The sequence below is a fragment of the Primulina huaijiensis genome, chromosome 17 (genome assembly GCF_012295235.1).
Source record: "Primulina huaijiensis isolate GDHJ02 chromosome 17, ASM1229523v2, whole genome shotgun sequence".
Taxonomy (NCBI): Eukaryota; Viridiplantae; Streptophyta; class Magnoliopsida; order Lamiales; family Gesneriaceae; genus Primulina; species Primulina huaijiensis.
In genome coordinates this window covers 15,398,387-15,411,776 of record NC_133322.1, presented here as the reverse complement: position 1 = coordinate 15,411,776, position 13,390 = coordinate 15,398,387, and the positions used below count along the sequence as shown (strand labels likewise).

At 34.5% G+C, this 13,390-nt stretch overlaps 1 pseudogene; it reads right to left on the bottom strand.

The window, feature by feature from the left end:
• Nucleotides 1-4,485: 4,485 nt before the first annotated feature.
• On the bottom strand, nt 4,486-6,146 carry LOC140963125 (spermidine hydroxycinnamoyl transferase-like; annotated as a pseudogene).
• Nucleotides 6,147-13,390: the final 7,244 nt, after the last annotated feature.

Here is a 13,390-nt window from a genome sequence, read left to right as displayed (position 1 = left end):
TCGAAAATTATTAATTTGATCCCAAAATTTCGAAAAATGAGAAACAGCTCCTCAACTTTTGAATTTTGCGATTAGGTCCCTATAATTTTGGTTATTGCATTTTGGTCCTTAAAGCTCTTAATTAAATCAATTCAAACCTTAAGTCCACCTATTAGAACATGCAACCTATTTTATTCTAAGTTCTCAATCCCAAAAATAATTCTGATGAACAACATAATATCCCATGCAATCGAGGCGATAAATAAAAATTTTAAACATCAAGGTTACCCGTGATTAGTGTCGAGTTTGGCTCAGCCTCCGCCTCCTCGGCATGCATCACATAGGCCCTGCAAGTCGTGGAGCCCTTGTTCCTAGGTCAGTCAGCTGCTTTATGGCCCTCTTCTTTACATATAAAGCACTTGAAGTTCCCCCACGTACACTTGCCGTAGTGGAACCAGTTGTACTGCTTGCACGACTAGCTCTCCTCCGGCTTAGGAGCCCCTGGAGCCTGCGGTGGCCTCTGCTGTCCGGGCCTCTTGAACTGACCTTGAGGCTTCTGCTGCCCCTGAGGACTGTGTGGCCCTGTGAACTGCTTTTTCTGTGGCTGCGAGCTGTGATGGGCCTGATGCCTCCTGCATCTCGGCATCAATATTTCTCAAATCTTGTTCCGCCTGAAAAGCACAGGCGGTGGCAGCATCATAGGTCGCCGGTCTCATTAGCATAATGTCCCGGCAAATAGTGGGTCTGAGGACATCCATAAATTGCCTTTGCTTCTCCACTACATCCCTCTCAATAAAGGGCACAAAATGATAACCCCAATTAAACCTCCGAATAAACTCCGTCACAGATAGATCTCCCTGTCGGAGACTTATGAACTCCCTCGTCAGGCGTCCTCTGACATCCGCTGGAAAGTATTTGTTGTAGAATATGTCCTTGAACTGACCCCAAGTAAGGGTAGTCAAATTCACCCCGTGTGCTGCTCCCTCCCACCGTAGGCAGCGCATCTAACCCTGTCGACATCCCTCATCTCTAAGTACTGAAAGTGTAGCTCCAATGACCGTATTCAACCCTCCGCCACAAAAGGGTCAGTAGTAACCCCGAAGTCCTTCGGGTTGAGCCGTCCTAACTGCTCATAGATGTTCGTCTGGGGTCTAGGAGCTTACTGCGCCTGCTCCATCAGTCTCGCAATACCCTCAAAGACTCGGGTAGCTGCATCTCCTAGCGGCGGTTGTGGTGGAAGGCCTCTGTCGCCACGAGAAGTATCATCCTGTCTGTCGGTGTTGGGGGCGCGTCTGGGAGGCATAGTATCTGAATATAGTCCAAATTCTAAACGTAACCCATAATGTAATTTAATCTAGTTTTCAAAACATTTAATCCTTGAATCATGTAAACAGCTAAACATATGCTGTAATTCAATGAAAAACATTTATCATGTACATATGCAGGTGATAGCGTTAAACTATTTAAAACATTTAAAACATGCAAACTTAGAGACTTGAGGCTTGACGACTGAGCGGCTGAAGCTGGCGGTGGCACAACCCTTTACAGAACTCTTGCTCTGATACCAACTGAAATTACTCGTGCTACTAGAATAATATTAGAATTTTTATTTTTTGTAAACTATTTTTTGAAAATTACATTTTAGCGCATGCATGCAATAACAGCTGTCAATCATACATTTGAAATAAAAGTATTCGATCACTAGTAAAAATACTGCAGTTAAAAAGAATTTCTCAACATCAAACCCTAGACTGTTATTTAAAATAATTCAAATAAGTGACATGCAAAGTCCTGACATCCATCAACATATTAAAAATGAAATTGTATAAAAATATCCATGTTTACTTCTAACTAAAAAACATAATGTACGGAAAAATATGGTCCTCGGGTTAGCGTACAAACATCCAGCCCCTCCTACCCAGTCTTCGCCGCCTCCAGTCTCCAAATCAATGTGCTCACCTGCATCAATCACACCTAGTGAGTCTAAAGACTCAACACACCTGAACCATGATAGCAAGTACATATACAAAATGCAATAGTGAAAAGTATTGTAATTAAAATACATTTCATGATATTAAAAATTTAAGCAAAAACATGACATGTCAAAGCATAAACGTGTCCATATCGCATCATATCAACATATACGTGTTCAATTTTCTTTATTTGAATTACGTTCATTAGTTGTGATTTTCATATCAGCTCTAGTCGATGGATCCGTCTACATATAACCACGGTACCCGACGACGGGGACATCAGCGACAATATTACCCATCCATTGAGCCTTGGCATTACATGTTCGTGTTCGTATTAGCAACCAACTCCCTTCCTTCAAAACATATCATCATATTCATCACTTATAAAAATCATGCATGTACGTAATTTTTTTCAAACCAAGCATGCAACGTATTTTTTGTATTTCCATAAAAAGTCAAGTTCGTGATAACATATACATTTATAACATGTCAATTTGTGATCAGGGCGCTGCAAGACTGCTAACTCGACCCGAGTGCAAAATGACCATTTTTCTCTTGAAAACCCTAATTGACCATTTTACCCCTGGACCCCTTCCAACATGATGTAACACAGCCCTTACACCTAGCCCTAGCAGCCCCTTGCACAAGAACCTTGAAAACATGAGTTACATAAAAAATGTAGGCATATTTCATGTCAAAATCTATTAAAACATACACAACATGATACGACTAAGATTTTATCACGCAAAAACATACAAACCAACATATATTGATGTGAATGATGAGAAAAACGAGATATAGGCATGCCTTTGCTCGAAAACATTGATACCAACGCGTAGAACGTGTACCGGAGAGATGGGTAGGGATTTTTTTGCCAGACCTTGGGGAAAATCGAAGGTGGCTGCTGCAACTTTTTTCAAAAATGCTACTAGTAGAGGGTGGAGGGGGCGGCCGAATGGTTGCACTAGGTTTAGAGTTTTAGTTGTAGAGTTTTAAGTTATAATATTAAGTACTAATGGGTCCTTAATTAAAAATAAAAGGATTAAAAGGATTTTGGGCCCATTAAGTAATAAAACAATCCCATTAAGCCCAAAAGCATTCCAGAAAAATATTTCGTTTAGGTACATTTTTGAAAATATTGCTCGAACCCTCAAAAAGCCCCCGATTCGTTAAATTTTGCGTAGCGGTTGAAAATATGACCCGGCGAATAAAAATACACATAAATATATATTCTAAATTTCTAATCTTTTAATTTTTTTACAGATGATACACTTATACCAAAAAATTATTTACATATAATTATAATCAATAATCAAAAATTGTTATGTAAAAAAAATATTTACATATGCTTCTTTATGCTCCGTTTGTTTCCATTCGTTTAGTTCCTATTTGAGATTGAATCACTGTATGCTTTGCTATGCTTCATTTTGAATTACTGTATGTTTTGTTATGCTTCCTTCGCTAAGTTCCATCCGATTTGATACGCTCATTTCTTTCCAATGAGATAGGTCTGTTTGTCATGGTTTGAGTAATGACACATTGAAAAAGCCTTTGAGAAAATGTCTCATAGAGAACCTGTTTACGAGAAAAGGTCCCATAGAGAACCTATGCATGGGAAAAGGTCTTAGAGAGAACCTGTTAATGGGTAAAGGGCTAGAGGAACCCAATATCAAGATAACCCATGGTTGTTACGATAAGATGTCTTCAATGTTTTATGTGATTCTGTTATGATGAGCATCTGATATGAAATGAGTTAATGCCTACTCCGTTTTCGACTTCTGTTATGCTATACAATCCTTTTAAAGTTATGTTACATGTATAATTTGTTATTATGATATTCGATCGACCCTCACTTGTTGAGTGTTACACAAAACAGTCACACCTTACTTCCTTCCTTAGATAAGAATGAAGAACAATTGGAGGATGACAATCATCATATATTTTGGGGCTAGTGAAGAATGAAGAGATCAAGTTTCTCGTTTTAATTCCTTTCCTTAATTGTTAAGTTTAGTTGTAATTTTGTGTCCGCATTTTGTCCCTTTATCAGTGTAAGTACAACTTCCACATTTTTGATTATGCATATGTAAAGATGACGTTCTTTTATGCAATAGACTGGTATTGGCTATTTGATTTGCTACATGGCTTATTGTTTTCAATGAAAATTATTAAACAATGCCGATGTCTTACATTTCGGTCTCGGAGCGTGACATTCCTTCTTGGTGGCCATCGATCGAAATGGAATATTTTTATGATTTTCCTCTGTGAATTGGATGAGTGGTTACCTTTGTGATAAATGGATTATTTTACTGTGCTGCTTCTGATATGAACAATGTGTGTGTGTGTATATATATATATATATAAATTTTTCGGCTGTCTCATTTTTTCTTCCTGTTAGGTTATGAACCAACAAAAAGTACATTTTCTGAAAGTAGCATAACAAATTGTTGAGATTGAATGAAACTAAACTTGTTGGTTATGTTCAGTCAAATGTTGCCTAGCTAAAAGAAAAATATTAATAATGGGGCTCAAGGGATCAGTAGAAACTAGCTTGCCTTCTTAGCTTATTGACGAAATAGTCACAATTCCCAGAATAATAATATACATGGAGAAACAAGAACATGGTACTTGAGTTATTTATCATATATATTTAATTTCTGTCGTAGTTTCAATTCAGAATTATTTAAATATTTCGTAGAAGAGTTTTTTGAAATCTTCCATATGAGCAGCTTGCAGGTACAGTGCAACGACCACAGAGCCATCCCCATCATGCCCTGGTATGATCAACGAATCACCGTCACAATCATGAATTCCAGGGCTCATACAGATTTCATTCCCCCAACCAAAATCATGGCCGTAAAGCGGAAGTGTCGTCCAGCTTGTTACCCATAGATTCGGATTCCCAGTGAACAGCCCTTCATTCTTCTTTAAGGCATGAATATCTTGTAACCTTGATAAATCTTTTAGATTTTTCAAGTTATCAAGAGAGGAATACACAAACTCGCTCGAGACCTTGTTTATTGCTTGTCTTATTCTGCTTGCAGCGTAGCCTGAGGGCTTTGTTACGAGATCCCCTGAACAATCAGTTACAATCACACAGATTATACCGTTGCCGAAGTAATTTTGAGGTAATGGTGGCTGGACTCGATTACGTATATCTAAACAAATTCCCAGTCCAGTTGGCTGCTCATATAGTGCCTACGAGCTCTGCATGCACACCTCCATATGTGCGCTGCAAGGGATTCGTGTCGGCTAAAGACGCGATCACCATCATCAAACGGCCTCGTTCTGTTAGCTTCATTCCTGAGCATTTCAACCTGATTCTTTGTCAACTTCAACATGGCAACTGCATTTTTCTCTTTCATCTCATTTTCATAGCCGGATTGGCGTATCAGAAGCGAAGGTTCATACTTCTCGTGCTCGACGCAAGTTGGCGCAGATGGGGGATCCCCAGCCCGCAGCAATTTCCTATCCAAAAAAGGTGTGTTGCCTAATGATTCTCCGCGAGCTAGGTTAGCCCATTCGGAGAAAAAATGGAAGGCACTTTTCCCATCAACGACAGCATGGGATAGAGCGTGACTTAGAGAAATCCCACCACATTTGAATCTAGTTAGCTGCACAAAGACCAAGGGGATTTCTTCAATGGGGGCTTCGTAGTTTATTTGAGGAATAAGGTGATGGAAAGCTGGAGATGGAGTGAGATCACCAAGATCATCTAATGAAGCATCACTCTCCATTTCCGTGAACTGAACACCCTCCCCATTGCACTCGAGCTCGAGGCGAGACCCATCTAGCCATCGCAAACGACCTGCCAAAGGGTAAAAATGCACCAAGATTCTCTTCAAAGAGTCTCTTAAGGTTGTAAAGATGATCTCTTTTTGTGCGAGCCAAGTTTCCGTAGGCCGGTAGAAGTATATAACTGGGGTGTGAGTAACCATTCCGATTTGGTCGAATTCGGTTAAGGGCATAACACCATTCCACGTTGGCTCTGCTGGCTGCACTAGGCAAGAATTCTTCAACACAACTTGCATATCTCTAGCTATATAATTGATAATGGATCTTTAGGTAGGCAGTGTTCCGTCTCCTTACAACGAAACAATGAACAAAAGTAGAGATGCAGATGGTAGAAGATTTGCAGAAAATGGAGGTTATTTTAAGGCAAAGCTTGGAGAAGGGGATGGAGACAGGCAAACTAATCCTCTATAATTAATCTCCATTAATTAATATATGATAATTAATAATATTTTTTTTAAAAAAAAAGGAAATGATCAATAAAGCCGGTGTCCATTTTGGCATAGTTTGGTACACATGATATGATAAACATGTGATATATAATATAAGGATAAGTTAAGGATATATAAGATGTAGGATATTATATTTAATGTTTGGTATGATTTTAATAAGAGTGATTAAATTTATATATTAGATTGTAATGACAAAATTAACCTTATCATAATAAATTTTATAATTTCAAAGTTGTTGCTTGAGTTCATATTTCTTATCTGTTCATGCGCCGACAGTGCTTGCATGATTTATTTATTTTTACCTAATTTTATATATTATATAATATGATAATTGAGCCATTGATTTTGTGAGTCAAGTCAAATATCAATTTTTAAGGTTAATCGAGTTATACTAATAATTTATTGAGATTTATAAAAATCATTTATATAATTATTACGAGTTCATTTATCTAATTATCATATTATATAATATATAAAAATATTTATTTGATGGGGCGGTGAAATGAGAGAACGATATAGTTTAATATTTTTATATATTGAGGACAATTAAGTCATTTGTGGTGTTTTTTATCATTAGATTAAAATTATCACATGTCATAAAAGGGATACATTATCTTTGTATAAAACTATTTATCACGGACCCATGATATTATCATGGGCTTTCTAAAAAGGTACCAAACGTGTGATAAGGAGGATTATTTATCAATCTCTCTCTTATCCCGTGTACCAAACTATACCTTTAGGTGTTATTTATCATTGTTTTAAGAACGTTGTTGCGGTATTTTGTAGCGTCGAGTCCGTATTTTATTAATTTATTTTATAATTTAGATATTTGAGTCACACCATATTTGTGTTAATTGTTTTGTAAGTCCATCCTTTTGACAATATTTCCCACAAAACAATCAACACAAATGAGGAGTGAATCAAATACACAAATTATAAAATAAATGAATAGATTATGGACTTGACGCTATAAAATCCGCAACAACGGAGTCAAAACTACGCGAAATAACATCAACACCTATCACCCCAACATCATACTTTTATTTGCTGCCAGTTTCTGTCAGAAGAAATGTGTTTGCACTCCTTTATCAACAAAAAAATATTTTTTCACATCCTGGACCCACATTTTTTTCGGATGAAAATTAATACAAAACATTGAAAGTATAGTCCAAATATATGATATTTGAGTACAAAATATTTCATATATGATGCTAAATATAATTTTTGAGGACCCAAATAAGTATAACAAGTATTGGTAGTAATAGCCATTTATTTTCTCGGATGAAAATGATACAAACATAGAAAATGTGATACTAATATATGATAAATGTCTCAGATCTTGTACTCATATATGATTTTTGATACCCAAACATGTATAACAAGTATTAGTATTATGACCCATGTCTTTTCTCATATGAAAATAGATACAAAAAATTGAAAATGTAGTACTAATATATTATATCTGTATATTAAATCTTTCAGATTTGATTATAATATATGATATTTAAGTATTAAAACAAGTGTAAAAAATGTTGATATTATTATACTAATTGTTTCAATTTTATATTCAAAATCTTATTTTTTGTACCAAATCTAAAACAGTTGGTTCTCAAATATTATATATCAGTTCTTTATTTTCAATGTTATGTATCGACTTTCATCCATGAAAGATACGTCAGCCCAATGAGTGGAAACAAATTTTATGAGTGAATAAGAGAATACAAAAACATTTTTACAGTGACCATACATTCATGTTAGTTTGGATTTAAGGAGTTAAAAGCCACTTTCCCAAAAAAGAACATAACTTATCAATATTACTTTTTGGAACCATGTGCTCGTGTTTGTGTAGATATTATTTTTTGAATTAAGCAAATTTTTATTTAAAAAATGAGCAATTACATTGAGAATAAATTAATTATTGGGTTAATTGTATATATGACTCTTGTGAAATCCAGATATTGCTAATTCTCGTGAAAAAAATGATTTATTAACTCTCATGTTTTCAAATCTTTAACACACACATCTTCATGTTTTCAATTATTGAAGACAAACACCCTTATCCGTATGTATTTTGAAGGGTATGTATGATCAGTAGTTAAAAACACGAGGAATTAATAATCCTGAAGAGTTTTCTATAAACTTAGGATTTCACAAAGGTTGTATGTGAATAACTATAATTATTCCAACAAAGTGTCTAATTATTATTTGGATAATGGGTGGGATTTTTTATATGAATAATGATATTGCAGCTCTGTAAAAAATCTTTGCAAATGTATATAGATTAGCTAATCGTGACACACACGATATGTGTGTTTTTACTATTTAAAAATAAAAGTTATGAATTTTCTGAAATTGATATGGAAAAGGATATAAAATGAAATATAAAGAAAAATGTTATTAAAATATAATAAAATCTTGTAGTTAATTTGATAAGATTGATGTGTTTTAGGAAAATCTAAAATCACACCAAGATTCAATATAATTTGTGTGATCTTGTATTATATATAACCAGTGCCATTTCACACCTGATACATATATACATATTAAAATTTCACAAAAACTCTTGTGAAACGGTCTCATGGGTCAATTTTGTGAGACAGATATTTTATTTAGCTCACCTATGAAAAAATATTATTTTTATGTTAAAAATATTACTTTTTTATTGTAAATATGAGTAAGGTTGACCGTATCACGAATAAAGACTCGTGAGACTGTCTCACAAGAGTCATACTCTAAAAAATTTGCTGTTAAAAATAATTTTTTTTTTTGCTGAATTCGAGATATCATATTAAAATTTAAAACTTTAAAAATATTTTCGAGAATTTATATTAAAATTTAAAACTTTAAAATTTTTTATAATAATTTTTATGTTATGAGTTATATGATTTTTTAATTTTAAATTTTAATAAAAATATTCAGATGATAGACAAATAAGATGCAAATTTGCTAAAATGGGTTTAATGGCATTTTTATTTTAAAAAAACAGAATATTTTGTAGTTTGAGAAAAAAAGGTATTTTCGGTTTATCAAAACCAGATCATGACACCAAAATTAGTTACTTTTGGTGTCTCAATAATAATAATAATAATAATCTTAATAATAATAATAATAATAATAATAATAATAATAATAATAATAATAATAATAATAATAATAATAATAATAATAATAATAATAATAATAATAATAATAATAATAATAATAATAATAATAATAATAATAATAATAATAATAATAATAATAATAATAATAATAATAATAATAATAATAATAATAATAATAATAATAATAATAATAATAATAATAATAATAATAATAATAATAATAATAATAATAATAATAATAATAATAATAATAATAATAATAATAATAATAATAATAATAATAATAATAATAATAATAATAATAATAATAATAATAATAATAATAATAATAATAATAATAATAATAATAATAATAATAATAATAATAGATGATATGTAATTTTTAACATAAATAATTAGTTAAAATATTAAATATATGTGCAATTTATTATTTCGGAAAAGGGGGTCGATGATAATTTAAAAATTAATTTGTTTTTGTTGGATCAATTAAGCTTTTGGTATTAAAAAAAATCTTAAGGCAAAACTGAAATATGCTAAAATGAATCAATCAACTGAATTGAAGTAACCAACTCCACAAACTAAACAGAATTAATTAGACTGGACTAAGTCAAGACTAAACTAACGCAGACTGAAATTTATCAAGTTTAGCAAGTTTATCAGTCGAGAAAATTAACATACATTCTAAAAGAAATCAATTTACGGTCCAGAAAGCTAAACCGATGATTGAATAAGTTTTTTGGCACAAAACTGACCGCAACAGAAATCCAAGCAAACCACCAAGTGTACGATTGTCAGATAATGTTTACATGGACAAAAGACAAGCCAACATACACTTTTATTTGGAATTGATTCTTATTGAAACTCGAGACCGTTGGATTCAGAGTCTATAAATAGAGAATGAGTTCAGTTTAGTAAATTTCTACTTCTACACAAATTCAAGCTTTCAAGTATTTAAGCTAAACACAATTAGTCAAGTACACTTTGCAAAGAATTATACCCGATCATTCACAGTCATTAAGTGCTAGGATATTGTAGTGTTATAATTTATTGTATTTGACAATAATTTGTCTACTGTTTTCATTCAATCGAGGTGTACTAGGAGTTTCAGTTTTGACAGTGTTTAAATCCAAACTAAACTGGGTTTTTGTAAATTGTTTGTAAGAATCAAAGCCTTCTAGTGTGAGCCTTCCAAAAAGGAAGAAAAAGTGACGTAGGAACTTGAGTTCTCCGAATATCCAGAAACAAACTTGCGTACATTTTACTTTGAGCACTGATGGAACAATGAAGATTTTGAAAGCCAATGCAACAATAGTCATCACTGAAGTTACTCCTCAAATGTTAATGGACGAATGATGACAGAAAAAAGTCGATCTTGATAATGTGGCTAAATACATTCTGTACGAAACTCTTGACAAGAACATATTAAACAAAATCAAAATGTGTAAGACTGCCAAAGAAGTTTGAGAAAAATTGATTCAGTTGTGCGAAGGTAATTAACAAACCAAGAAAACAAACTCTCTGTGGCCATATAGAAGTTTGAAAATATCCAGATGAAACGTGGAGAATCAATGTCTGACTTTTATGAGAGAGTAAGTGGAATTGTGATTGAACTCAGTGCATTTTGAAAAGTGTACAACAATCGAGAAGTGATTTTGAGAGTGATGAGAGGACTCCAAAGAAAAAAGATATCAAGACTATATCAATAATTGAATCCAAAGATTTAGCAAGATGAAACTTCATGAATTTTTTATGGATTTAAAAGATTATGAATTCGAATTGTAAACCAGAGAGGATGATCAGTCTACCTCTCAATTGACTAAGGTCCTAACTGGTGTGAAACTGGAACCATCAATTTCAAATGAAAAATAAAAATTAAGCAATGATGGAATGTCATTGTTTGTTATAAATTTTGGAAAATTCCTAAGGAAGAGTCAAGGATCCCACCAAAGATCTTATCAAAAGAAAAATTCAACTGACTCCAATGCCTATTTTAACTATGGCAAGACTGGCCACTTCTTAGCAGACTGTCCTAAACCATAGAAGGATAACAGGAGGTCATCTCAGAAAGGAAAGAGATCGTTTGATAAGAAGAGGAGATCCAAAGATGAGAAGAAATCTTTCAAAAGGAAGAATTACCAGAAGGTGTTGGTGGCCGAGGAAAGAAAGTTAAAGTGGGCTGACTCAGAATGTCAAACATCTAAATCAGAAGATTCAAGCAGTTCAAGTGATGATGAGGAAGTGAAGTGCTTGATGGCCAATGATTGATCTGAAATCTACCAGTGAGTAGGTATTTGATGCACGAGAAGACCTTGTCAATGACCTACTCACTGATTTTACATGAGAAGACCTTGATGGCCAATGATGTTAAACCTTTCATCATAAATATTCTTTTCACATATATGTATATGTTTTCCTTTTATTGAATTCAGATCGTTAATTGTGATTTCGTATGAGTTGTAGTTCGATCGATCCATCTACGTATAACCATGGTACCAGACGACGGGGACATCAGCCACACTCTCACCCTTTTCAACTGAGTCTTGACCTTACATATCATCATATAATTTTGATGGAAATACGATCGTCGGTCCGCAGCAACACGCTCGGGAAGAGTCCTAGTGATCGCGGACTCTTCCCTATAGCTTGCCACAGGTCCTAGCAGGGCTAGGCCCCTTCCATCCCCTTAACCATGGTCCTCACCGAGCCCCAGCCCAGCCCTGGCCAAGTCCTCGGTGTAGAGCCCATTAGCCGAACCCTTGAGAACCATACAATGCAAGTTTCGATCAAGCTCTCTCCTAGGCATGTGCATACCCTTAGCCGTGCATCCTATGGCCCTAAAACTCGTGCAAAAGCGTCACTCCTTGATACCCTGTCATGGCAGCCCCTTCATGCAATATTATATCAAGTTTTGCACCATAAATTCATGAGTTTTTGACATGTTAAAGCATAAAAACGAAAATAAAAACAAGGCCCTCCTCTTTTCCATGCAAACAAAATTTACACAATTATTATGATGAGATAAATGTGAAAAAGGATATGTATTGCATGCTTTTGCATTTTAAACGCACGAATATTTGATGACGATGTGAAGAACGGCGGTGAAAAAAACCCTAGGCTGAAATCCTTAAGAAACCGTGGCCTCACCTTGCTGAATTACTTGTGTGTGCGTGTGTTATGAGGGGAGGGGAGAGAATTTACAATCTGATGGGGTGTGGGGCGTGGGATTGTAGGGTTATGGGTAGGTTTCTTTGTATATTATATAGCTAAATAATCACTAAACAAGCTTAGGCCCATTAGTGATTAATTAATATATTAAAAATTATTTTGTTTAATAAAGTTTGTGAATTTATTAGCCGGGTTGTCAAAACGCTCGTATTTTTGTTGAAAACCAACACCGATAAAATTTACGTCCCGGCATATAAAAGCACCTCAAAACCCTTTATTCTTAAAAATATCATATTGCACCAACCCTATTTTCAATAATTAAAAACAATTATTCAATAAAAATATTTTCCATTTTTCAACCCTCGGTCTCCGTTTCTCGATCGCATCTCGAACAACCTTTTTAAAAATACAGTTTATGCATAATGACAATAAAATCATATTTAACATATAATCATGCGTGTCACAATTAATTTATGCCATTAAAATCATTTAAATAGTCATTTTTCATTTTCCTAGATTTGTATGCAGTTGGATTACGTTTTCTTATTTTTGGACCTTACAGCCATGGTCGAGCCACCTTGAGCCAAACCCGAGCCAACCCACCTAGGCACCCTTCTGACCAACCCTGACCCTTAGAACCTAACCCTAGCTCATGCACAAGCCTCATGGAACAAGACCCTTGCTGCGCATCTTTGCTACTCATGCTAATAGACTCCTAGCCAACCCAGGACTCTTCTACTAGAGCCACCACCGAGCCCACCTGACCCTCACCGACCCTGGACCACGTCCAGACCCAACCAAGCCCAGCCCAAGCCCCTGACCTCACGCACGAAGCCCTGTCCGAAGATACAAGCTGCGCGCACCTTGTGTTCTCCATGTTTACCACGAGACAACAGCGCACCAAACGCACCAACCCCTGGCCCAG